We start from the raw sequence: 25425 nt of genomic DNA, 5'->3' as shown, positions 1-25425 counted from the left end.
TGCTTGTCCCCCTGAATTGTGAACGAGATTTGAAAGATGACTGAAGGCTGGTCAAAGGTGAGGATCGGGTCTTTGTGGGGTACTTCAAATCATGCAGTCCATTGTAGCTAAATCTATCTACATGCACCAAGGCCTCTGTTAAACCATTACTTTATGGGTTTAGAAACACTTTTTCATTGGGAGTTTAAATACTTCCCTACTTATTACTCTTGAGGTTCACTATAGAAGATAAATTGCATATTGATTTGGAATTTCTAGAATTCCTAGGGCTTCATCCCATTGAATTATTCAGCATCCAATGAGATATGTTATAATATCACATTACCAACAAGGAAAATTATACCTCACAATTGTATTCACTCATTACTGTATTACGCTGATCTTCTTGCTTAATACAGTGGGTTGGGTTGGAGTAATTTCTAGGATTCCTCTGCATCTCATGAATAATTATAATGATAATGTGTTTGCCCCATCAATTCTATAAAAAGAAAACACAAACTTCACCAGTGATACAATGAATAGTTTTGACAACAGAATCTGATGGAGGAGCAATAGTTTGGCATAGGGGTTAGAGTAGCAAGGAAGAGAGTTTTATTAAATCATGAACTCAGATCAGAACAATGTTTTCATACCTCTATGATGAGGAAGTATTAGGAAAGCTGAGGGCAAAGCAAAAGTTAACACCACCCTCCCCCACCCCATGGTGGGGGGGGCGGGGGCAGTGAGATATGTGTGACATTGCTCAGGCACTCCTGGCTGCCCAAGAACAAAGGAAAGGGGAAAACAAATGGTTAACTGATAGAGACCACAGTCATGCAGAATATGAGTCTCCATCAGTTCACATAAGTCATAGTAAATTATAAGAAAAAGGCAATCTTGTCAACAACCTAATCTCCAGAAACCTATAGATTTAGTTTCCCAGAGCCCCAATATCACCCTCCCTTCCACAATGATGTGGGGAACAAAAGCAAGAAGGAAATGGTAGTTATAGTTAAATTCCTTTATAACCTGCAGCCCATTGACAAATACTTGAAGCAAATACACAGTGTAGCATTTCTCCATTAACTCCCTACTGACTTAATGTTAATGCTTGACTAGAGAGAAAACAACCTTAGCTTTACAATAGCAAGGCCTCAGGTATCTTTAACATATGAAAGTCCTTTTGTAGGCCTCCCTTTTGCCTTTACCTCCCTCAACTCCATGGTATATAACTGGTCACTCTTCACAACCCCAGTGCAGCTCTTTCTGCCCATGGGTCCTGTCCCTGTGATTTAATAAAATTATGATAGGGAAATATAGAATAAAATTGGCAGACAGGGAAAGATGAGGACCTGAGGCCCCTGGATGGGGAAAAACACATATTTTGGAATAATGCTGGGAGTGTCTGACCACAGTAAACCCTCTTGGGTGTAAGGTTCCTCTTAAGAGTGCAACAGATGCCGCTATTCCCTCTCAGGTTCCCCTCAGGAATTTGACAAAAGACCTGATGAAAAGTGAGTAGTAGACCATAAAACATATGACGCACAAGGAACGGTATGGCCATAGACCACCCCTCATGTAAAAGAAATGAGCCAATCAAAAAGGAATGAGTTGACATTTAGAGTTACCCAGCCAATAAGGGTTGGACCTGAGAAGAAACAAAGGTGGGAGGGAGGTGGTGACCAAAACCTTATAAAACAAAGACCCTTGCCTACAGTCACAGGCATTCACTTTCAAATACCTCCTCTCTATAAAGAGAGCTTTCATTCTATTCCTACTTTCTTATATTACTCTAATAAAGTTTTGCCTGCTGCTCATTTTGTGTCTACCTCTTCATTCTTTGAAGCTGCGAGACAAGAAACTCTAGGTGTTGAGGTAAAAAAAAAAATCATAAAACAAAATCACCTTTTTGCACCAAACACATCTCAAGAATTCTTTCTTGGCCATCAGCTCCAGACCCCCACGACTCCAAAACCCCATCACTTTAGAAACACTCGTTTTCCTGGAGCGGTTCAAATAGTATTTTTGTTTCCAGATATGATTTTCTATTCCTCAGCTGCAGGCTGCTGTTAAACTCTCCCCATCAGGAGACCCTGTTAGTGTCTGGGGCTTGCTCTCAGAGCGGGAAGGAATGGCATTCCCTTCCAGGGCTCTTCTCTTTACTCCTGATCCTCTGCTTCCCTAAGCAAGGGTTTGTGCAGCTGGCACCTGCCAGGCATGGCTCCCACATGATATGTAGAAGAGATTTAGATGGCTTCCAATTCTTGTTCTCTTTCTAGCAGAATACATTAGTAGTGACTTTGGCAATTTTGGGATGAATTTTAAACGTATTTCATATGTGACTCATAACATTCTGAAGTAGGTAGGTTAAGTACACCATTTTAACAATTTATCTTTTGAAATGGACAACTGAGACTCAGTGATATTATCTGTATTTCCAGCTTAATTAGCAGTGTCTGGATGTGGAAGAAATAAAAGTTAGGTCCAAACCACTGACTATATGAATATACCTGTGTCCTGTGTCACCACAGTGATACAGAAACGCATATCGTATCTGGCATTTTGTTTTATGTTTCTAGGTTTCTCTTACCTCCACCCCCATGCACATAAAATCCTTGGGCCATTTTCCAGAAATCTGGAATGTCCCTTGTTTTTGCACTTACAACTCTGACTCCTGCTTTCACTGCTCAGATTACAATTTTCTTCTTGTTTCCTTTTACTTTGTGTCCATTATTATTATTATTATTATGTATTAATTACTAATTATAAGGACCACCTAACTCCAGAAACTCAGAAGTTGAGACATTTCTCCAAAATATTGTTTAGGACGTTACTGAGTGCAACCAGTAATAGATACCTCAATGATCTTCTGGGCATAGTTTTCTGTTTTTACAGCATAGCTTTTAGAAATTCTTTAGATGAAGCTTAATCTGAGGAACTACTTTCTTACTCCCACTGACCCCAAATTGTGGTCTCTGTCTTTAACCTCTAATGTTACTTAGATTAAATTTAATTTCTCCTCCATGATTCAAGCATTTGTGTGCTGATTCTTTGCCTTAACACCCCTTCAGTATGTTCAGCTGAAAACTCCAAATCATCTAAATTAAGCTGCAGATGATCACTCTTCAGGCTTTCCACCCCACCCCTATTCATCTCCTATGGACAAACTCCTGCATCTCTGAATCTGGCACCACTCAGTAAAAGATCAGAAAAGGCAACAGAAGGGCAAAAAGGAAGGTCCCAGAACACAGGTTCTTACATTTGCTTCCTGACCTGAGACAGGATGAAATCTCTACAACCTGGTTTGCAGACTGCTTCAGCAGTACTGACTCAGGAATGGAATGGAGCACAAATCTGTACTGAAAAGAAAGGTGTCCCCCATGTTCTGATTAATCTTGGAATAGCTGCCTCTCAGGGGCCCTCTATCCAGACTCACTTACAGAGGATGTGAGCAAGGGTCTGGCTCCACTGATATTGGAGTTCTGGTTAGTTCCTGAACTATCTGGGTGTAGTTATAACTCCAGGGCCTCAGGGACTTTTCCCTCTGGGAACTACTCCATCCCTACTTTATTGTGCCTAAAAAGCCGTCTTGGGACAGACAGGCAGGAAGGAGAAGAAAATGATTTTCTTTCTCTCTAAAAGCAAGGAGCTCTGGTAATCCAGCCCAACATTGACTGTGTGTTCTGTGGACAGTTAATCTCCTGGGTATAGGGGTCTTACATTCATCCATCCATGTTCACAGTCATTTGCACATGCATACTCGATGCCCTCCATGGGTCCAATAAGCTCACTCATAAGTTCTCATGGGCTTCCAACAGACCGTTGTTAGATAGGTACCTCCCAAACCATGCTATTGAATGGATTGGTATTAATTTGTCATGACTTTTATGATGGCATCATGATAATGATGGTAGAGTAACTTGAAAAATATATCCCTGAGAAAATGCAACGTGCTTTTCTTAAAGAAAATCCTATCATGTTTTTTGCTGTACTGAAAGACTTTTCAAATGTGATGTATATACAGCTATATACTAGAAAGAATGATTTGTTTATTTTATTTTTCATTTTGAGCCTCATGTGAAATATTCATATGCCTCAAATTATGGGAGCAAGCATCATCAGTTCCTTTTTTTTCTTTCTTTCTTTTTCATTATTTTTAAAAGTTGATTGTAGTTGACACAGAATGTTGCATTAGTCAGTTGTACAACATAGTGATTCAACAAATGTATACAGTTATGCTATGTTCACCATTGGTAGCTACCATCTGCACCACATAACACAATTACAATACCACTGACTCTGTTCCCTGTGTTGTGGCATCAGCATCAGTTTCTTTAAAGGCCTTCTTTTGCTCTATTTTTATTTCTCTGTCTCCTGCATATCTCAACTTTGCTCCTATTCCTCTTCTCTTTAGAAAAGTGAAAGCCCCAGTGTTCTTACTGTTTTTTTTAATGTTTACTTATTTTTGAGACAGAGACAGAGACAGAGCACAAGCAAGGGAGGGACAGAGAGAGAAGTAGACACAGAATCTGAAACAGGCTCCAGGCTCCTAGCTGTCAGCACAGAGCCCAATGTGGAGCTCGAACTCATGAACCGTGAGATCATGACCTAGGCAGAAGTCTGCTGGTCAACCAACTGAGTCACCCAGGCGCCCCAAAGCTCCAGTGTTCTTAAAATGTGTCTTTTCAATTAATTTTAGATATGCTTATGTAGCTACATGTTCATGAGGATTATTTGGATATTGAATTTTATAAATAATATTGGATAATAAATCTGATGTTATTCTTTGTTTTCACTCAATACTAAATCTTAAACAACTGTCCATGTTGTTCTGCATAAGTCATTCTTTTTCATTGCTTATTCATTTCAATTCCCATTATGTGCATTTTTTATATAAGTAGTCAACACCCGAATGACCTATAATTACTGCTAACGTCAATATCTTTGTATACTTCTTTTATAGTCCTAAAATAGGTATATGTGTAGGAGTGGGTTTTTTTAGTTATAAAGTAAAAACATTTAATTCCACTAGGAATTACCAAATTTGTCTCCAAAATACTTATAAAATCTCACTAGAAATTTCTATAGTTTAATTCTTCTATAGTTTAATTCTTCACATTCCTTACACCAATTGATGGTAGTTTTTTAATGCTTGGTGGATATAAAATTGTATCTCATTATTTTAATATGATTTTCTCCTGATAACTCAGCATTGTTCGTATACTGTTTAACCGTTTGTGATTTTCATGCTGTGAATTATATTTTGACATCATTTGCCTGCTTTTTCTATTAATTTTGTTTTTCTTGCATATTTTTGCAAAATCTCCATGCATAATTTAAATCTTAGAGCCCCCTTTTCACTAGATATTGCTAGTATCTCCTCTACTCTATTATGTATCTGTGAATTTTAGTGTAAACTTTCCATTATTCAATGGAAAATCTTCAATTTGAACAACTCAAACTCTGTTTTACTATGAACAGATTTTCTGTGGGGATCCTATTTAGGGAACATTTCACAAGATCACAAAGGTGCTTTTGTTTGTTTCATTTGTTTTAATTGTTTTTTTTAACTGAGTGGTTATTTTTCATAATAATTTATTCATTTATTTGTTTACTGTTTCAAGTTTTTATTTAAATTCTAGTTAGTTAACATATAAATTAATATCAGCTTTAGGAGTAGACTTAGGGATTCATCACTTACATAGAACACCCAGTGCTCATCACAAGTGCCCTCAATACCCATCACCCATTTAATCCATCTTCCCACCCACTTCCCCTCTAGCAATGTTCAGTTTGTTTTCTATAGTTAAGATCCTGTATTATGATTTATCTCTCTCTCTTTTTCTTTGCCCCTATGTTCATCTGTTTCATTTATTACATCCCACATATGAGTGAAATCATATGGCATTTTTCTCCAACTGACTTATTTTGCTTAGCATTACTTTCTAGCTCCATCCTTGTTACAGAAGGAAAGATTTCATTCTTTTTGATGGCTGAATAATATTCTATTGTGTACATATACTACTTCTTCTTTATCCATTATCAGTCAATGGATATTTGGTCTCCTTATATAATTTGGCTACTGTTGATATTGCTGTTATAAACATCAGGGTGCTGGTGTCTCTTCAAATCAGTGTTTTGAATCCTTTGGGTAAATAACTAGTAGTGTAATTGCTGTCTTATAGGGTAGTTCTATTTTTAACTTTTCGAGGAATCCCCATACCATTTTCTAGAATGGCTTCACCAGTTTGCATTCCCACCAAGAGTGTAAGAGCATTCCCCTTTCTCCATATCCAGATCAATATTTGTTGTTTTCTGAATTGTTAATTTTAGTCATTCTGACAAGTGCTAGGTGGTATCTCATTGTAGTTTTGATTTGTATTTCCCTGATGATGCGTGATGGTGAGCATCTTTTTATGTGTCTGTTGGCCATCTGTATGTCTTCTTTGAAAAAAAATGTCTTTTCATGTCTTCTCATTTCTTAAGTGGATTATTTTGAAGGCGATGAGTTTTATAATTTCTTTATAGATTTTGGATACTAACCCTTTATCAGATATGTCTTTTGCAAATATCTTCTCCCATTCCATACGCTGCCTTGTAGTTTTGTTGATTGTTTCCTTCACTATGCACAGAAACACTTTTATCTTGGTGAAATTCTGAGAGTTCATTCTTGTTTTTGTTTCTCTTGCCTCCAGAGATGTATCTAGCAAGAAGTTGCTATGGCTGATGTCAAAGAGTTTGCTGTCTGTGTTCTCCTCTAGGATTTTGATGGTTTCCTTTCTCACATGTAGGTATTGCATCCATTTTGAATTTATTTTTGTTTATGGTACAAGAAAGTGGGCCAGTTTCTTTCTTTTGTATGTTTCTGTGCAATTTTCCCAATGAATTTTTTTAAAAGACTGTCTTTTTTCCAATGTATATTACTCCCTGCTTTATCAAAGATTAGTTGACCATATAGTTGTGGGTCCATTTCTGGGCTTTCTATTCTGTTCCATTGATCTGTGTGTCCTTTTCTGCCAGCACCATACTGTCTTGATGCCTACAGCTTTGAAATATAGCTTAAAGTTTGGAATTATGATGCCTCCAGCCTTGCTTTTCTTTTTCAAAATTGCTTTGGCTATTCAGAGTCTTTTCTGGTTCCATACAAATTTTAGGATTGTTTGTTCTACGTCTGTGAAAAATTGCTGGTGGCATTTTGATAAGGATTACATCAAATGTGTAGTTTGCTTCAGGTAGTGTAGACATTTTCAATAATATTTGTTCTTCCAATCCATGAGCAGGGAATATTTTCCCATATCTTTGTGTCCTCTTTAATTTCTTTCTTTCTTTTTTAAATTTTAACTTGTTTTATTTTATTTTATTTTTTAATTTACATCAAAATTAGTTAGCATATTGTGCAATAATGATATCAGGAGTAGATTCCTTAGTGCTTCTTACCCATTTAGCCCATCCCCCCCCACAATCCCTCCAGCAACCCTCAGTTTGTTCTCCATATTTATGAGTCTCTTCTGTTTTGTCCCCCTCCCTGTTTTTATATTATTTTTGTTTCCCTTCCCTTATGTTCATCTGTTTTGTCTCTTAAAGTCCTCATATGAGTGAAGTCATATGATTTTTGTCTTTCTCTGACTAATTTCAATTAGCATAATACCCTCCAGTTCCACCCACGTAGTTGCACATGGCAAGATTTCATTCTTTTTGATTGCCGGGGAATACACCATTGTGTGTGTGTGTGTGTGTGTGTGTATGTGTGTGTGTGTGTGTGTATACCACAACTTCTTTATCCATTCATCCATCAATGGACATTTTGGCTCTTTCCATACTTTGGCTATTGTTGATAGTGCTGCTATAAACATGGGGGTGCATGTGTCCCTTCAAAACAGCACACCTGTATCTCCTGGATAAATGCCTAGTAGTGCAATTGCTGGGTCGTAGTGTAGTTCTATTTTTAGTTTTTTGAGGAACCTCCATACTGTTTTCCAGAAGGGCTGCACCAGCTTGCATTCTTATTCAATTTCTTTCTTAAATGTTCTATAGTTTTCAGAGTACAGAACTTTTACCCCTTTGGCTGGGTTTATTCCTAGATATCTTATGGCTTTTGGTGCAATTGTAAATGGGGTTTGATTTCTCTTTGTGTTGCTTCATTATTGGTGTATAGAAACGCAACAGATTTCTGTACGTTGATTTTGTATCCTGGGACTTTGCTGAATTCATGTATCAATTCTAGCAATGTTTTGGTGGAGTCTTCAGGGTTTTCTACATAGAGCATCATGTCATCTGCAAAGAGTGAAATTTTGACTTATTCCTTGCTTATTTGGATGCCTTTTATTTATTTTTGTTGTCTGATTGTTGTAAGTAGGACTTCCAGTACTATGTTAGATGACAATGGTAAGAGTGGACATCCCTGTCTTGTTCCTGACTATAGGTGGAAAGCTGTTTTTCCCCATTAAGTATGGTATTAGCTGTGGGTCTTTCATACATGGCCTTTATGATGATATATGTTCCTTCTATCCCTACTTTATTGAAGGTTTTTATCAAGAATTGATGTTGCACTCTGTCAAAATTTTTTTTCTGCATCTATTGACAGGACCATATGGTTCTTATCCTTTATTTTATTAATGTGGTGTATCAGACTGATTGATTGATGAATACTGAACCACCCCTGTGGTCCAAGAATAAATCTCACTTGCTCATGATTAGTAATTCTTTTAATGTAATGTTGTATTTAAATTGTTAGTACCTTGTTGAGAATTTTTGAATCCATGTTCAGCAGGGATATTGGCCTGTAATTTTCCCTTATAATGGGGTCTTTGGTTCTGGAATAAAGGTAATGCTGGCCTCATAGAATGAATTTGGAAGTTTTCTTTCCATTTCTTTTTGTTTGTTTGTTTGTAGCAGTTTCAGAAGAATAGGTATTAACTCTTCTTTAATTGTTGGCAGAATTCCCTTGGGAAGCCATCTGGCCCTGGACTTTTGTTTTGGGGGAGATTTTTGATTACTCATTCAATTTCTCCACTGGTTATTAGTCTGTTCAAGTTTTCAGTTTCTTCCTGTTTCAGTTTTGGTCGTTTATATGTTTCTAAGAATTGTTTGATTTCTTCCAGATTATCCAATTTGCTGGCATATAATTTTTAATAATATTCTCTTATAATTTATTGTATTTCTGTCGTGTTGGTTGTGATCTCTCCTCTCTCATTTGTGATTTTATTTATTTGGGTAATTTCTCTTTTCTTTTTGATAAGTCTGCCTAGGGGGTTATCAATTTTACTAATTCTTTCAGAGAACCACCTCCTGGTTTAATTGATCTGTTCTACTGTTTTTTATTTGTTTGTTTCTATATCATTATGGCTGGTCTAATCTTTATTATTTCCCTTCTTTTGTTGGCTTTAGACTTAATTTGCTGTTCTTTTTCTAGCTCTAGCTCTAAGGTTAGGTTGTGTATTTGAGACTTTTCTTGCTTCTTGAGTAGTGCTATATTGCTGCCCACCTCCCACTTATGACTGCTTTTGGTGCATCTCAAAGATTTTGGATCATCATGTTTTCATTATTATTTGTTTCTATGTATTTTTTATTTCTCCTTTAAGGTCCTGGTTGTCCACGCATTGTTTAATATCATGGTTAACCTCCATACTTCTGTGGTCTTTCCAAACTTTTTTTTGTCATTGACATCAAGTTTCATAGTGCTGTGGTCTTTCAGACCACATGCTTTAATATGCATATTATTATCTCAATTTTTTTGTATTTGTTGAGGCCTGATATGTGAACTGGTATGTGATCTATTCTAGAGAATGTCCTGTGTGCACTCAAAAAGAATGAATATTCTGCTGCTTTAGGATGAAATGTTCAGAATATGTGTTAATTCCATCTGGTCTAGTGTGTCATTCAAAGCCATTGTTTCCTTGTTGTTTTCTGCTTAGATGATCTGTCCACTGATGTCAATGTTAAATCCCCCTACTATTATTATGTTATTATCAATGAGTTCCTTTATATATGTTAATTGTTTTACATATCTGGGTGTTCCAAGTTGGGCATAATTATTTACAATTGTTAGGCCTTCCTATTGGATAGACCCTTCTATTATGATATGGTGCCTTTCTTCAACTCTTGTTACAGTCTTTGGTTTAAAAAAACTTATTTGTATGATATAAGTATTTTACTCCAGTAATGTGGTTTGTGTAAGCAAGTTAGGGAGCCAGTGTTGGTGCCTTGCTACTTCCTGTAGGTGGCTCTGTGTTTATGTTGGGAGTTAGGGGAGGAAAATAGTGCCAGCCAGCTCCTTTATCCTGGAGAGGAGACTCTGTGAATGTGCCATATCTGGGATGCCCTGAGAACAGCAAATACTCTGAATACTCTCCCTCTGTGTGTACTCCAGGCGTTCTTCAAATCATTATTTGCACGCTGTCTGCCCCTGGGTTATTTGCTTTTCTTCACTCCAGGAGCAAGGCAATGCCTTCTGCGATCCATCCCAGCTAAGCCCACTGGCCTTTAAAAACTCCATGTTTTAATCCCACCGTTTGCAAGAATTGAGCCCATCTCATTTCCTCAATCGCTATATGTTAACTAACTAGAATTTAAATCAAAACTTAAAAAAAAAGAAATAAATGAAATAGAGACTAAAAAACTAATAGGTGAGATCACTGAAACCAAGAGTTCATTGTTTGATAAGAGAAACAAAATTGATAAACCTTTAGGCAGACTCACCAAGAAAAAAAGAGGAAGGACCCAAATAAGTAAAATCAGAATGAAAGAGAAGTGACAACTGATACCACAGAAATACAAAAATATATATATTACAACAAAAAATACATGTCAACAATTGGACAACCTAGAAGAAATGGATAAATTTCTAGAAAGATGCACTCTTTCAAAACTGAATCAAGTAGAAATAGAAAATAAGAAAAAGAAGAAATATAGAATCTAAATAGACCAATCACCAGGAATGAAATTGAGTCAGTAGTCAAAAGACTACCAAAAAATAAAAGTACAGGACCAGATGGATTCACAGGTGAATTATACTAAACATTTAAAGAGTTAATACTTCTTATTCTCACATTTTTCTGAAAAATAGAAGCAGAAGGAAAGCATCCAAGTATATTCTATGAAGCCAGCATTATCCTGATACCAAAACCAGGCAAAGACACTTACAAAACAAGAGAACTAAATGACAGTATCTCTAATGAACATAGATGCAAGAATCCTGAACAAAATACTAGCAAATCAAATCCAACAATACATTACAAAAATCATTCCCTATAGCCAAGTAGGATTTACTTCCAGGATGCAAGGTTGGTTCAAAAATTGTAAATTAATCAACATGATATATCACATCAATAAAAGAAAGGATAAAAACCACATGATCATTTCAATAATACAGAAAAAGCATTTAACAAATTGCAACATCCATTCATGGTAAACCCCCTCACAAGTAGGTTTGGAAGGAGCATGCTTCATCATAATAAAGGCATTATATGAAAAACCCACAGTGAACATCATATTCTGTGAAGAAAAACGGAGAGCTTTTCCCCTAAGGTCAGGAACAAGACAAGGATGTCCCCTCTTGCCAATTTTATTCATCATAGTGCTACAAGCATTCAGACAAGGAAAAGAAATTAAAGGTATCCAAATTGTGAAGGAAGAAGTAAAACTTTCACTATCTGCAGATGACATGATATTATATATTAATAACCAGAAAGACTCCACTAAAATAGTACTAGAAGTTATAAATGAATTCAGGAAAGTCATAGGATACATAATCAGTATATGGAAATCTGTCACATTTCTACACTCGAATAATAAAGTAGCAGAAAAAGAAATTAAGAAAACAATCTCATTTACAATTGTACCCAAAATAATAAGACATGTAGGAATAAACTTAACCAAGGAGGTGAAAGACCTATTCTCTGAAAACGATAAAACATGATGCAAGAAATTGAAGATGAGGAAAAAAATGGAATGGTATTCCATGCTCATGGAATTAGAGAGCAAATATTGTTAAAATGTCCATTCTATCCAAAGCAATCTATAGATTTAATGCTATCCTTATCAAAATACCAACAGCATATTTCTCAGAACTAGAACAAAGAATCCTAAAATCTCAGTAGAACTACAAAAGACCCCAAATACACAAAGCAATCTTGAAAAGAACAATACTGGAGGTATCAGAATCTCACATTCACAGATATACTACAAAGCTGTAGTAATCAAAACAGTTTGGCCCTGGCACAAAAATAGACATATTGAACAATGTGACAGAAGAGAGACCAGAAATAAACCCACACACAATTACATGGTCAATTATCTATTTAAAAAGAGGAAAGTATATGCAAAGGGGAAAATACAGTCTCTTCAACAAATGGTGTTGGGAAAACTGGACAGCTACATCCAAAAAAGGGAAACTGTACCACTTTCTTACACCATACGTAAGAAACCCAAAATGAATACAAGATCTAAATGTGAGACTTAAAACCGTAGTATTCACAAGTATAGTATTTTTCTAGATATGTTTCTAAGGCAAAGTAAACAAAAACAAAAGTAAACTCTTGGGACTACATCAAAATAAAAAACTTCTTCACAGCAAAGGAAATAATGAGCAAAACTAAAAAAACAACCTACCGAATTGGAGAAAATAGTAGCAAATGATATTTCTAAGAAGGGGTTAATATCCAAATATCTAAAGAACCTATACAACTGAACACCAAAAAACAAAAACAAGAACAAAAAAAGCCCTCAAATAATCCAATTAAAAATGGCAGAAGACATGAACAGACATTTCTCCAAAAAAGACATAAAAATGGCCAAGAGGCAATTGAAAAGATGCTCTATATTTTGAGCTCACTTATCATCAGGAAAATGCAAATCAAAACCACAATGAGATATCACCTCACAGTTGTCACAATGGCTAAAATCCAAAACGCAAGAAACAATAAGTGTTGGTGAGGATGTGGAGAAAAAGAAATCACTTGTAATGTTAGTGGGAATGCAAACTCGTGCAGGCACTGTGGGAAACAGTATAGAAGTTTCTCAAAAAATTAAAAATAGAATTACCATATGACAAAGTAATTCTATTGCTGGGTAGTTGCCCAAAGAGTATGAAAACACTAATCTGAAAAGATATGTGTACCATTCTGTTTATTGCAGCATTATTTACAATAGCCAAATCATGTAAGTAGCTCAAGTGTTCATTGCTAGAAGAATGGATTAAGATGTGTTGTACACATAGAATGGAATATTATTCAGTCGTAAAAAGAACGAGATCTTGCCATTTACAGCAAGATGGATGGATGTAGAGTTCATATTGCTAAGTGAAGTAAGTCAGTCAGAGACAGACAAATCCCATATATTTTCACTTATATGTAGAATTTAAGAAACAATAATGAAGAGAGACAAAAATAAATAAACAAAACCCTCAGAACAATATGAAGAACAAACTGGTGGTTACCAGAGATGAAATGGGTGGGTGGGGGAATGCGTGAAATAGGTAAAGGGGATTAAAAGTACACTTATCATGATGATCACTGAGTAATATATAGAATTGTTTAATCACGATATTGTACACCTGAAACTAATGTAACACTGTATGTTAATTGAAGTGGAATTTAAAAATAAATAAAGGATCACTCTCTTGTACTTCCATAACACCATGAACACATCTTATCTTGGTGAGCCACACTATACTGCTATTCTTCTGTCTGACATTTTTGTGCCCTACTTTATTCAATGAGTTATCCCAAAGGCAGAGATGAATCATATTTGATATTTTCTCCCAAGGTCAAATACAGTGATTGACAATCTGACTAACCAGATTATTATGTTATTTCCCATCCTTTTTTTTTTTAATTTTTTTTTAACGTTTATTTATTTTTGAGACAGAGAGAGACAGAGTATGAACGGGGGAGGGTCAGAGAGAGAGGGAGACACAGAATCAGAAGCAGGCTCCAGGCTCTGAGCCATCATCAGCCCAGAGCCGCACGCGGGGCCTGAACTCACGGGTCGTGAGATCGTGACCTGAGCCGAAGTCGGACGCTTAACCGACTGAGCCACCCAGGCGCCCCTCCAATCCTTTTTTAATTTACTTTGATGCTTTTCACAAAGCTTCTTACGTGGTTCTCCACAAGCTTAAATGATTTATTAACAAGTTTCTTCTTTTTTGGCTACTTGTTGTCCTCTTCAAAGATGGGATCAAATGTCATATTATCCTCCAGCAACATCTGCTCTGCTGACATATCCAAGTACTTATAGAACTGTTTTGTCAGGTTCCCAGCTGGCAGCACTGATACCTTTCATGCCCTATTCCTCCTGGCTATGAGGCCAGTGTCACCTTCCTGATCACTGTCTTGATTCCAAATAATCAACCAGATCCTTAGAAGTTCCTCACCTAGTCTTTCATTGATCAAGGACAGAAAGTCAAGGTCCTTCCTGTCTTTTAGGAAAACGTATACTCTTTGTAGAGCTGATGCTAGTGTTACTGCAACCACTGCTAAACTCCGGATGACATGGTTTGTATGAAGCCCTCTTTTGTGTTTATTTAAGATGGTTTTGAAATGCTCATCAGATAACTGCATGCAATGAAATAGTGATCACTGAAAACTGATAATTATTTAACATCTTAGCAGTTTAAAAAACATCTAGAATGGTGGTTGCCAGGGGCAGAAGGGAGGAGGTCATGGGAAGTTATTGTTTAATGGGCACAGAGTTTCAGCTTTGCAAGATGAAGAGAGTTCTGGAGACGGACCCTGGTGATGGTTGCACAGCAAAATGGATGCACTTAATATCAACGAACTGTATATTAAAATGGTTAAGATAATAAATTTTGTGTCATGTGTATTCTACCACAATAAAAAGCTGGAAAAAAGAAATACAATTTTAGCAGCTAATATAAATAATTCAATAGTAATTTTAGTAGTCTTTAACAGTTTAACATCTTCAAAACCTCCATCAATTTCAATTTAAAGCATTATTAAGACATCTTCACTAGTGTCTTCATTATTTACCACACTTTACTCCTGTGGCCTATTGACACACGCATATTGAAACACACACCCATTGTTCTCATTGTAATAGTCATATTGATCTTTAAGATCATTTCTTTCTCTTTGGTACCTAAGTTAGACCATGATATCTAAGTGTGTATATTTATTTTTATTTTTTAAAGTTCATTTATTTCTGACAGAGAGAGAGAGAGTGCGAGCATGAGCTGGGGAGGGGCAGAGAGGGAGACACAGAATCTGAAGCAGGCTCCAGGCTCTGAGCTGTCTGCACAGAGCCAGATGCAGGGCTCAAACTCACAGACCATGAGATCATGACCTGGGCCAAAGTTGGATGCTTAACCGACTGAACCACCCAGGCGCCCCAACTAAGTGTATATATTTAGATATATCCAGGTGTACACTTTTTTTGATTTCTCCCACCCAGGATTTATTGAAATTCTTTTTTTTTAAGTTTACTTTTTATTTTGTGTGGGAGAGAAAGCACAAGTGTGGGAGGGGCAGAGAGAGAGCAACAGAGAGAATCCCAAGCATATTTTGCGATGACAGCAGACAGCTTGGTGCAGGGCTCAAACTCATGAACCTGAGATCATGACCTGAGCCAAAGTCGATGTTTAACCGACTGAGCCACACAGGTGCCCCTTATTGGAATTCTTGAATCTGATTACTGATGTAGTCTGTCCTGAAAAGTTCAGATGTTTCTGTCTCATTCTCTTTCTTCTTCAACTGGGAGCTCTTATTAAATGTATTAAACATGCTCACCCCATCTATTTCTCCTACATTTTCTTCATTTTTTCCCATATGTTTTTATTTTATTTCCATCTTCATTCTCAGTAGATTCTTCTGACCACCTCTGACACTTTACTGACTCTACCATTAGCTGGCCCTACTCTACTGTTTAATTTAGTTCTTATTGTTGATATTCTGTTTTTCAAGTATATCTGGTTCTTCTTCAAATCTGCTTTGTTACGTTTTAGAGATTCCAGTGTCCTGAGCAAAATATTAATTCTGGACATCATCTTATTAATCCCAGGAAAACAGAAAAGATAGAGGGACTCTGAGCAGTCAGAATCCCGTATTTTGCTCTTTACATGTTTGCATTTTCTGTGCAAACATTTTCTGTGCATTGGAGCTTCATTCTAAACATTTCTCAAGTTCTATCTTGTAGGTCACTAACTATCTTTCCAAGTGTGGCTAATCTATTCTTAAATCTGTCTCTTGCAATGTTAATTATTTTATTTTTTTCATTTTTGGAGAGAGGACTGATTCTCCTTTTCTGTGTGTTTATTTTGTTGTGTATATTTTAAAGCTTTTCTTTGTTTTCTTTTTTTTAATGTTTGTTTATTTTTGAGACAGAGACAGAGTATGAGCAGGGGAGGGGTAGAGAGAGAGAGAGAGGGAGACACAGAATCCGAAGCAGGCTTCAGGCTCTGAGCTGTTAGCACAGAGCCCAACTCGGGGCTCAAACTCACAAGCCGTGAGATCATGACATGAACCGAAGTTGGATGCTTAACCGACTGAGCCACCCAGGCTCCCCTAAAGCTTTTCTTTCATTACCTAAAACCCAGTTGGGCTAGGTAATGAACAAAATAATTTTGTTCAATATCTTTTACCACACAAGTAATATCTTCAGTTTTTGTAGATTGGATTTGGCTATCATTTTTGTGGGCTTATATTCATTTTTTAAATTAAAAAATTTTTTTGATGTTTCTTTATTTTTGAGAGAGAGAGAAAGCATAAGCAGGGGAGGGGCCCAGGGAGAGAGAGAGAGAGAGAGAGAGAGAGAGAGAATCCAAAGCAGGTTCCAGGCTCAGAGCTATCAACACAGAGCCTGACGCGGGGCTTGAACTCATGAACCATGAGACCATGACCTGAGCCGAATTCAGACGCTCAACTAACTGAGCTACCCAGGTGCCCCATCATTTTCTTTTTAAGTAATTGTCTTTTTACCACAAGCAACTCAATTTCTTCAGAAGTTTTTGTGCTGAAATTCTTTGAGGCCTGAGATGAAGTTTCTTTCTCAAGAAAGGATTTGGGCTTGTTTCTGTTATTTTCTGAAACCACCACCAATCCAGGATAACTTTAAATTCCTTTCTGAGACAAACAGTTGGTGTGAACACAGGATGCCAAGTCAAAAGAGAACCAGCCAGTAGTTCAGGATTTACAGGGAAGATTTCTACTATATAACAAGCTTTGAGGTTATTTGAAGTTCCAGGTATAAGTGAGGGACGAAGATGAAGGAGTGGGATTATTACTAGTGCCCACCTTTTTATTCAGGATGTAGTGTTGTAAAGCCCTATCTAAATGGGAGATCCTCTGCTACATTCTCCACCTGCTTGAGCCTAGATTTATCTTCTGTCCCTGGAGTTTAGATTTCAAGCTCCCCTAGGTAATGAAGACAGGTGCTTAAGTTTATAGAGTGCTGCAAGTGCTCTCGGGTTGAAAGCCAACATCAATATTTGATTTTGATGTCTGGATTTTATTCAATCCTTAGCCTGATAATTCTTTCTTTTTTACTTGTTCAAGGGTGTATTCAAGATATTAAAATATAAATAATAGGTGTAAGTATAGGTATAAGTGTAGGTATGGATGTGGGTATGGGTATTGATAAAGATAGAGATTAGATATAGATATAACCATAGAAATAATTTGTATACCTTTTCATCAGGAGATTTGCTCTAAGTACCCCAGTTCATCATGTCACTGGGTACTATCATCTTTTACTTCCTTAAAATCTTGAAAATGAATCCCATCTAACCTTTGGAATGCATTTCTGTTCATTTTAAAATTTAAACTGAAATGTTTCATCAGCCTTTGATTTTATGTATTTAATTTAAATAACATTTGATGTTTAAATAATTTCTGATTCATTAAATATTAACCAAGCAAACAAACTGAAAATATACATTCACATAAGAGAAAGATAAAACACAGATGAAATAACAAAGATGTGGAAACATTATATTATATATTCAACAAATGTCTATCAGCCACCTCTTATATGTCAAAAAATGTGCTAGGCACAAGGGCTGTGGGGTGGATGAAGTGGACTATGTACTTACCCTTATGGATTTTACAAGCTAAGTACATAGCCATTAGAGTATAATAGATTTACTCCTCTCTTCTGCAGCTACTCAAAGACATCTGCCTCACTAAAGTCACTGCCAATGCTGCCTTAGAATAGCAGCTCCTTCTCTATTGAAGTCTCAGACTTCATCCTGAATTGCTTTGTCAGGTCCCCCATCTGGAAGCATTGGTTGTCTCTGCCCCTCAGCCTCCTCTTCCTCCTGGCCATGGGGCCAACGTGACCCTCCTGATCACCATCCGGATCAGGATGGAGGTCTCTTGGCATAAGCCCATGTACTACCTGCTCGGCCTCCTTTCCCTGCTGGACATCATGCTCTGCTTGACTGTCATCCCCAAGGTCTTGGCCATCTTCTGGTTTGACCACAGGTCCATCAGCTTCTCTACCTGCTTCCTCCAGATGTTCATCATGAATTCCTTCCTGCCCATGGAATCATGCACCTCCCTGGCCATGGCCTATGACTGCTATGTGTCCATCTGTAAGCCTCTCTACTACCCATCCATCATCACTGACCAGTTTGTAGGAAAGGCTGTTCTCTTCATCTTGGCCTGGAACACATTTCTTACTGCACCTATTCCCATCCTCTCTGCCCAGCATCATTACTGTGGAAAAAATATAACTGAGAACTGTATGTGTGCCAATCTCTCTGTGTCCAAGCTCTCCTGTGATAACATTGTCTTTAACAGAATTTACCATTTAGTTGTGGCTTGGACTCTTCTGGGCTCTGACCTCATCCTCATCATTTTCTCCTATACTTTCATCCTATGAGCCATTCTTAGACTCAAGGCAAAAGGGGCAGCTGCCAAAGTTCTGAGCACTTGTGGCTCTCACTTCATCCTCATCCTCTTCTTCAGTACCATCCTGCTGGTTTTTGTTTTCACCCACATAGCCAAGAAAAAAATTTCCCCTGATATCCCTGTCTTACTTAATGTGTTATACCATGTAATTCCTGCAGCTCTCAACCCCATTATCTATGGGGTACGAATGCAGGAGATTAAAGAGGGGATTAGGAAATTGCTGAGGAGGGTGAGAGCAGCAAGTAATTGCGTTCTAGCTTGACTTTTCTTAACCAAAATACTCAAAATCGCTATTGGAATACAGGGACTTGGAGATAAAATTACAGGTCTAATCCTCTCTCTGGACATGCCTGATGATATGAATTGTATGGTTTTTCTCTTACCCACAGGTACATCACATTTCTTACATTCCATCATTTTCCGGAAGTGACTAAGGATACAGATGTATATATAATCTCTCATCATGGCACCCAGCCCAGAAGCTATGAATTTTGATGAATCAAGCATCACACCTCACTGTCTGCTCCTGATTAAATCCCTTTTAGAGTCAGTGTAATGGATGTGTGGTTGATGGGAAGTATCAGTACTTAAAGATAGTGCATTGACTTTGGAAAAGCAAGTAAAATCTAAAAGCAACTGCTAAAAAATGCTGAAAATAACCATTAGGTTTTAACCTTTCCCTCAGGCATTTAAGCATATTTATTGAAATCTATTTTATGTCTAGCACAGAACTAGAAAATGGGATTCTAACACACATAAATCTTGGTCCCGTTACTCAAAAAGGTCCAATGAAAATTTCAAAAGTTAGAATTAAGAGTTAGATTAAAACACATAAATAAGCCCAGAAGAGAGATAAATTTTGTTCCTGTAGGTGGGACTCCTTTACCTACCTGACCTCCTCCTTCAGACCCCCAGTCAGAACTGCCTCCCTAAGAGCTGCTTAAAAACATTGGGGCGCCTGGGTGGCGCAGTCGGTTAAGCGTCCGACTTCAGCCAGGTCACGATCTCGCGGTCTGTGAGTTCGAGCCCCGCGTCAGGCTCTGGGCTGATGGCTCGGAGCCTGGAGCCTGTTTCCGATTCTGTGTCTCCCTCTCTCTCTGCCCCTCCCCCGTTCATGCTCTGTCTCTCTCTGTCCCAAAAAAAAAAAAAACGTTGAAAAAACATGAACTATAGTCCTGTCTCTGGAACTTTTTGCTTATTGTTCCTCTGTCCACATAGCTTCCTCCCCCAGGTCCACTGGGTCTCCCTGACCACAGTATTTAAAATAGTATCCAACAATATTCCCCCCAAACACAAACAATGTCCTTACACCTTCTCTGTTTTCCTGTTTTGCACAGAATTTATCACTATTTAATGAACTTACATTTACTCATTTATTTGTTTAGTCAGCCTACATTCACTAAAATTTAGGCAGTAGAAGGGCAAGAAGTTTTGTCTTTTATGTTCACTGTTGTATTTTGAGTGTGCAAACAGTGCTCAGTGTATGGCATAGACCAATGAATGTTTATGAAATTAATGACTGAATACATGTTGAATAAATGATTGAATGTGTGCTGGTTATCCAAAAATGAGACAAAACAATTGTAAATATTTATGTACCCAAAATGAGAACACCCAAATATATAAAACAATTAATTATAATATACAGGAACTAGTTGATAATAATACAAAAATAGGGTACTTTAACTCTCCACCTCCAGCAATGGATATATCATCTAAGTAGAAAATCAACAAAGAAACAATGGCTTTGATTGACACACTGGACCTGATGGACCTAATAGGTATATTCAGAACATTCCATCCTAAAACAGCAGTATACACATCCTTTTAAAGTCTACATGGAACATTTTCCAGAACAGATAACATATTAGATCACAAAACAGGCCCCAACAAATACAAAAAAGACTGAAATCATACCATGCACCTTTTAGGACACAACACTATGAAAGTAGAAGTCAACCACAAGAAAAAATTTGGAAAGACCACAAATACATAGAAGTTAAGCAACACAAAATCCTACTAAACAATTAATGGGTCAACCAGAAAATCAAAGAAGAAATAAAAAATACATTGAAACAAATGAAAATAAAAACACAACAGTCCAATACCTTTGGGATGTAGCAAAAGTGGTCCTAAGAGGGAAATAGATAGCAATACAGGCTTCCTCAAGAGTTGGAAGAAAACTAAAAAAAATTAGAACAGATCAATAAAACCAGGAGATGGTTCATTGAAAAAAATTAATAAAATAGATAAGCCTCTAGCTGGACATATCAAAAAGAGAAAAGATCCAAATAAACAAAATCACAAATGAGAGAGGAGAAATAACAGTCAACACCGTAGAAATACAAAAAATTATGAGAGAATATTATTAAAAACTATATGCCAAGAAATCGGACAACCTGGTACAAATAGATAAATTCCTACAAACATATAAACTTCCAAAAATTAACAGAAAAAATAAAAAACTTGAACAGACTGATAACCAACAAAGAAATTAAATCGATAATCAAAACAATCCCAACAAACAAAAGTCTGGGGCCAGATGGCTTCACAGGTGAATTTTATAAAACATTTAAAGAAGAGTTAATATGGGGCACCTGGGGGGCTCAGTCAGTTGAGTGTCGACTCTTGCTTTCAGTTTAGGTCATGATCCCAGGGTGGTGGGATCAAGCCCCACATTGAGCTCTGCACTGAATGTATAGCCTGCTTATGATTCACTCTCTCTCTCTCTCTCTCTCTCTCTCTCTCTCTCTCTCTCTGCCCCTCTCCCTTAGGCTTTCTCTATATATAAAATAAAAAAGAAGAGTTAATATTTATTTTTCTGAAACTATTCCAAAATATGGAAAGGAAAAAAAAAACACACACAAATTTATTCTATGAGCCAACATTACCCCGATACCAAAACCAGATAAAGCCTCCATTAAAAAAGAAACCTATAGGCCAATATCCCTGATGAACATGTATGCAAAATTTCTCAACAAAATACTAGGAAATCAAATCTAACAATATCTTTAAAAAATCATTCCCCACTATCAAGAGTGATTTATTCCTGGTGTGGTGGTTTAATATTGGCAAATCAATCAATGTGATAGAGCACATTAATGAAAAAAAAGAAGACCCATATGATCATTTAAACAGAAGCAGAAAAACCATTTGACAAAGTACAACATTAACTGATGGTAAAACAAACAAACAAAAACCTCACAACAGTAGTTTTAGAGAGAAAATACTGAAACATAATAAAGGCCATCTATAAAAAATCCACAACTAATATCATCCTCAGTGAGGAAAACCTGAGAGCTTTTCCTCTATGGTCAGGAATAAGACAGGTATATCCACTCTCACCACCGTTATTTAACAAAGTACTGGAAGTCATAGCTAGAGCAATCAGACAACAAAAATAAGTAAAAGGCATCCAAATCAGCAAGGAAGAAATAAAAGTATTTGCAGATGACACGGCACTACACATAGAAAACCTGAAAGACTCCACCAAAAAAAAAAAAAAATGGCTAGAACTGATAAATGAAATCGTTAAAGTCACAGAATGCAAAATCAACATACAGAAATATAATAAAGCAAAAGAAAGAGAAATTAAGAAAACAATCCCATTTACAACTGCACCAAAAACAATAAGATAGGAATAAGCCTCCGCAAAGAGATGAAAGAACTATATTCTGAAAACTATAAAATACTCATGAAAGAAATAAGAGGACACAAAGAAATGGAAAAACATTCCTTGCTCATGGATTGGAAGAATAAATATTGTTAAAATGTCTATGCTTCTCAAACAACCTATACAGTTAACACAATCCTTATCAACATGCAAATATCATTGTTTATAGAGCTAGAATAAACAATCCTAAAATTTCTATGAAACTACAAAAGACCCCAAATAGCCAAAGCAGACTTGAAAAAGAAAATCAAAGCTGGAGGAATCACAATTTCTAACTTCAGTTTATGTTACAATGCAGTAGTGATCAAAACAGTATGGTACTGACACAAAAACGGACTCATAGAGAAGGCACCTGGGTGGCTCATTCAGTTAAGTGTCTAACTTCAGCTTAGGTCATGATCTCACAGTCTGTGAGTTCGAGCCCCGCATGGAGCACTGTGCTGACAGCTCAGAGCCTGTAGCCTGCTTCAGATTCTGTGCCTCCCTCTCCCTCTGCCCCTCCCCTGCTTGCTCTCTCTCTCTCTCTCTCTCTCTCTCAAAAATAACAAACATTAAAAAAATGGATAGGTCACTAGAAGAGAATAGAAAACCCAGAAAAGAACCCACAAATATATAGTCAATTAAATGCAAACAAAGCAGGAAAGAATTTCTAAAGGGAAAAAGACAGTCTCTGTAACCAATGGTGCTGGGAAAACTGGACAGCAACATGCAAAAGGATGAAACTGGACCACTTTCTTTTATTTATTTTTATTTTTTTAATGTTTACTTTTGAGCAAGAGGTGGGGAGAGGCAGAGAGAGAGAGAGAGGAAGACACAGAATCTGAGGCAGACTCCAGGCTCCAAGCTGTCAGCACAGAGCCCAGTGCTGGGCTTGAACTCATGAACTGTGAGATCATGACCTGAGCCAAAGTTGGATGCTTAACCAATTGAGTCCCTGGACCACTTTCTTATACCTCACACAAAAATGAATTCAAAATGGATGAAAGACTTAAATGTGAGACATGAAACCTTAAAAGCCCTAGAGGAGAATACAGGCAGTATCCTCTTTGACATTAGCCATACCAACTTCTTACTAAATGTGTCTCCTGAGAGAAGGGAAACTAAAGCAGAAACAAACTATTGGGGCTACATCAAAATAAAAAGCTTCTGGATGGTGAAGGAAATAATCAATAAAACTAATAGGCAGCCTATGGAATGGGAACAAATATTCACAAATGACATATATGATAAAGGGTTAGTATCAAAATATATGAAGAACCTATAAAACTCAACACCCTCCAAAATAAAAAATGAATTTAAAAATGGGCAGAATACATGAATAGATATTTTTCCAAAGAAGACCCCAGATGGCTAGCAGACACATGAAAAGGTCCTCAATATCACTCATCATCAGGGAAATACAAATCAAAACTACAATGAGATATTACTTCACAGCAGTCAGAATGGCTAAAATCAACAGCACAAAAAACAACAGGAGCTGATGAGGATGTGGAGAAAGGAGAATCCTCTTGCACTGTTGGTGGGAATGCAAACTGGTGCAGCCACTCTGGAAAAGAGCATGGAAGTTCTTCAAAAAGTTAAAAATAGAACTACCCTACAAGTTAGCAATTACACTACTAGGTATGTATCAAAGAATACAAAAAATACTAATTAAAAGGGATATTCTACCCCAATATTTGTAGCAGCATTATCTACAATAGCCAAATTATGGAAAGATCCCAAATGTCCAATTACTAATAAATGGATAAAGAAAATGTGCTATGTATACACAATGGAATATTACTTAGCCATACAAAATAATGAAATCTTGCTATTTGCAATCACATGATGGAGCAGAGTATCATGATAAGTGAAACAAGTCAGTCAGAGAAAGACAAATACCATATTTCACTCACATGTGGAATTTAAGAAACAAAAAAAAATAGGAAAGGGAAAAATAAAAGAGAGAGAGGCAACCAAGAAACAGACTCCCAACTATAGAAAACAAATTGATGGTTACCAGAGAGGAGGGGGTTAGGGGCATGAGTTAAATAGTTTGTGGGGATTAAAGAGTGCACTTGTTCTGATGAGCATGGGTGATGTATGGAACTGTTGAATTACTATATTGTACATCTGAAAGTAATATTATACTGCATGTTTACTAATTAGAATTTACATTTTAAAAAGTAAACTAAACAAAACAATACAAAAAACACACCCAGGACAGTTTACATAGAACACATAGGTCAACAAGATAGGTGGATAGGTTAAAACACTAAAGCATAATTAAAACGGCTTAGATAATTTTGTTTAAACTGGGGGGAAAAATGCTTAGTAACTGGTACAGCACCTCCATCAACAAAACAGAAGCTATTCAGACCGTGCCCTGTCGCTGCCACTGATGGACCCTATTCTGCTGTCAATAACGCACACTTTGTGGATCATGGGGAAGTCCAGGAGACACCATGAGAGTGCCCAGGGTAGTGTTGAGGGGCTAGGGGACTCAAAGTAGAAGATATTTACAATAGCAACACAGTATTTGATAGCTGCACAGTTGTGAATATAGCAGTTTGTACTAACTTAATACCACTCCTTACTCTTGGCATTATAAACCACAAACAGATTTAAATACATTGGTATGAAACATAATGCATGTTTTAAAAACAATTAAAGTAAACAAAAGCATCTTTGCGATCTTCTGGAATGTTCGCTAAATAGGATCCACAGAGAAAATCTATTTATAGAAAAAATAGAGTTTGACTTGGTGAAATTGAAAGATGTCCATTGAATACTGGGCAGCAGACAATAATAAAATTGAGAGCTTTATAGCAAACTAGAGGAGATACTAGTAATATCTAGCCAATAAAGGGTTCTAATATTTAAAATATGCACAGAGATTTTGTAAATATGCAATAAAAACAAATATTAATA

The 25425-nt window shown here is 36.8% G+C and overlaps 1 pseudogene; it reads left to right on the top strand.

Moving 5' to 3' along the window:
* The first annotated feature begins 36 nt into the window (after nucleotides 1-36).
* LOC132674370 (olfactory receptor 56A3-like) lies at nucleotides 37-19104 on the top strand (annotated as a pseudogene).
* The last annotated feature ends 6321 nt before the right edge of the window (nucleotides 19105-25425 follow it).

This window comes from Panthera onca, chromosome D1 (genome assembly GCF_046562875.1).
Source record: "Panthera onca isolate mPanOnc1 chromosome D1, mPanOnc1 haplotype 2, whole genome shotgun sequence".
Taxonomy (NCBI): domain Eukaryota; kingdom Metazoa; phylum Chordata; class Mammalia; order Carnivora; family Felidae; genus Panthera; species Panthera onca.
Note: the sequence above shows the minus strand (reverse complement) of the source record. Positions and strands in the feature narration are given on the sequence as shown.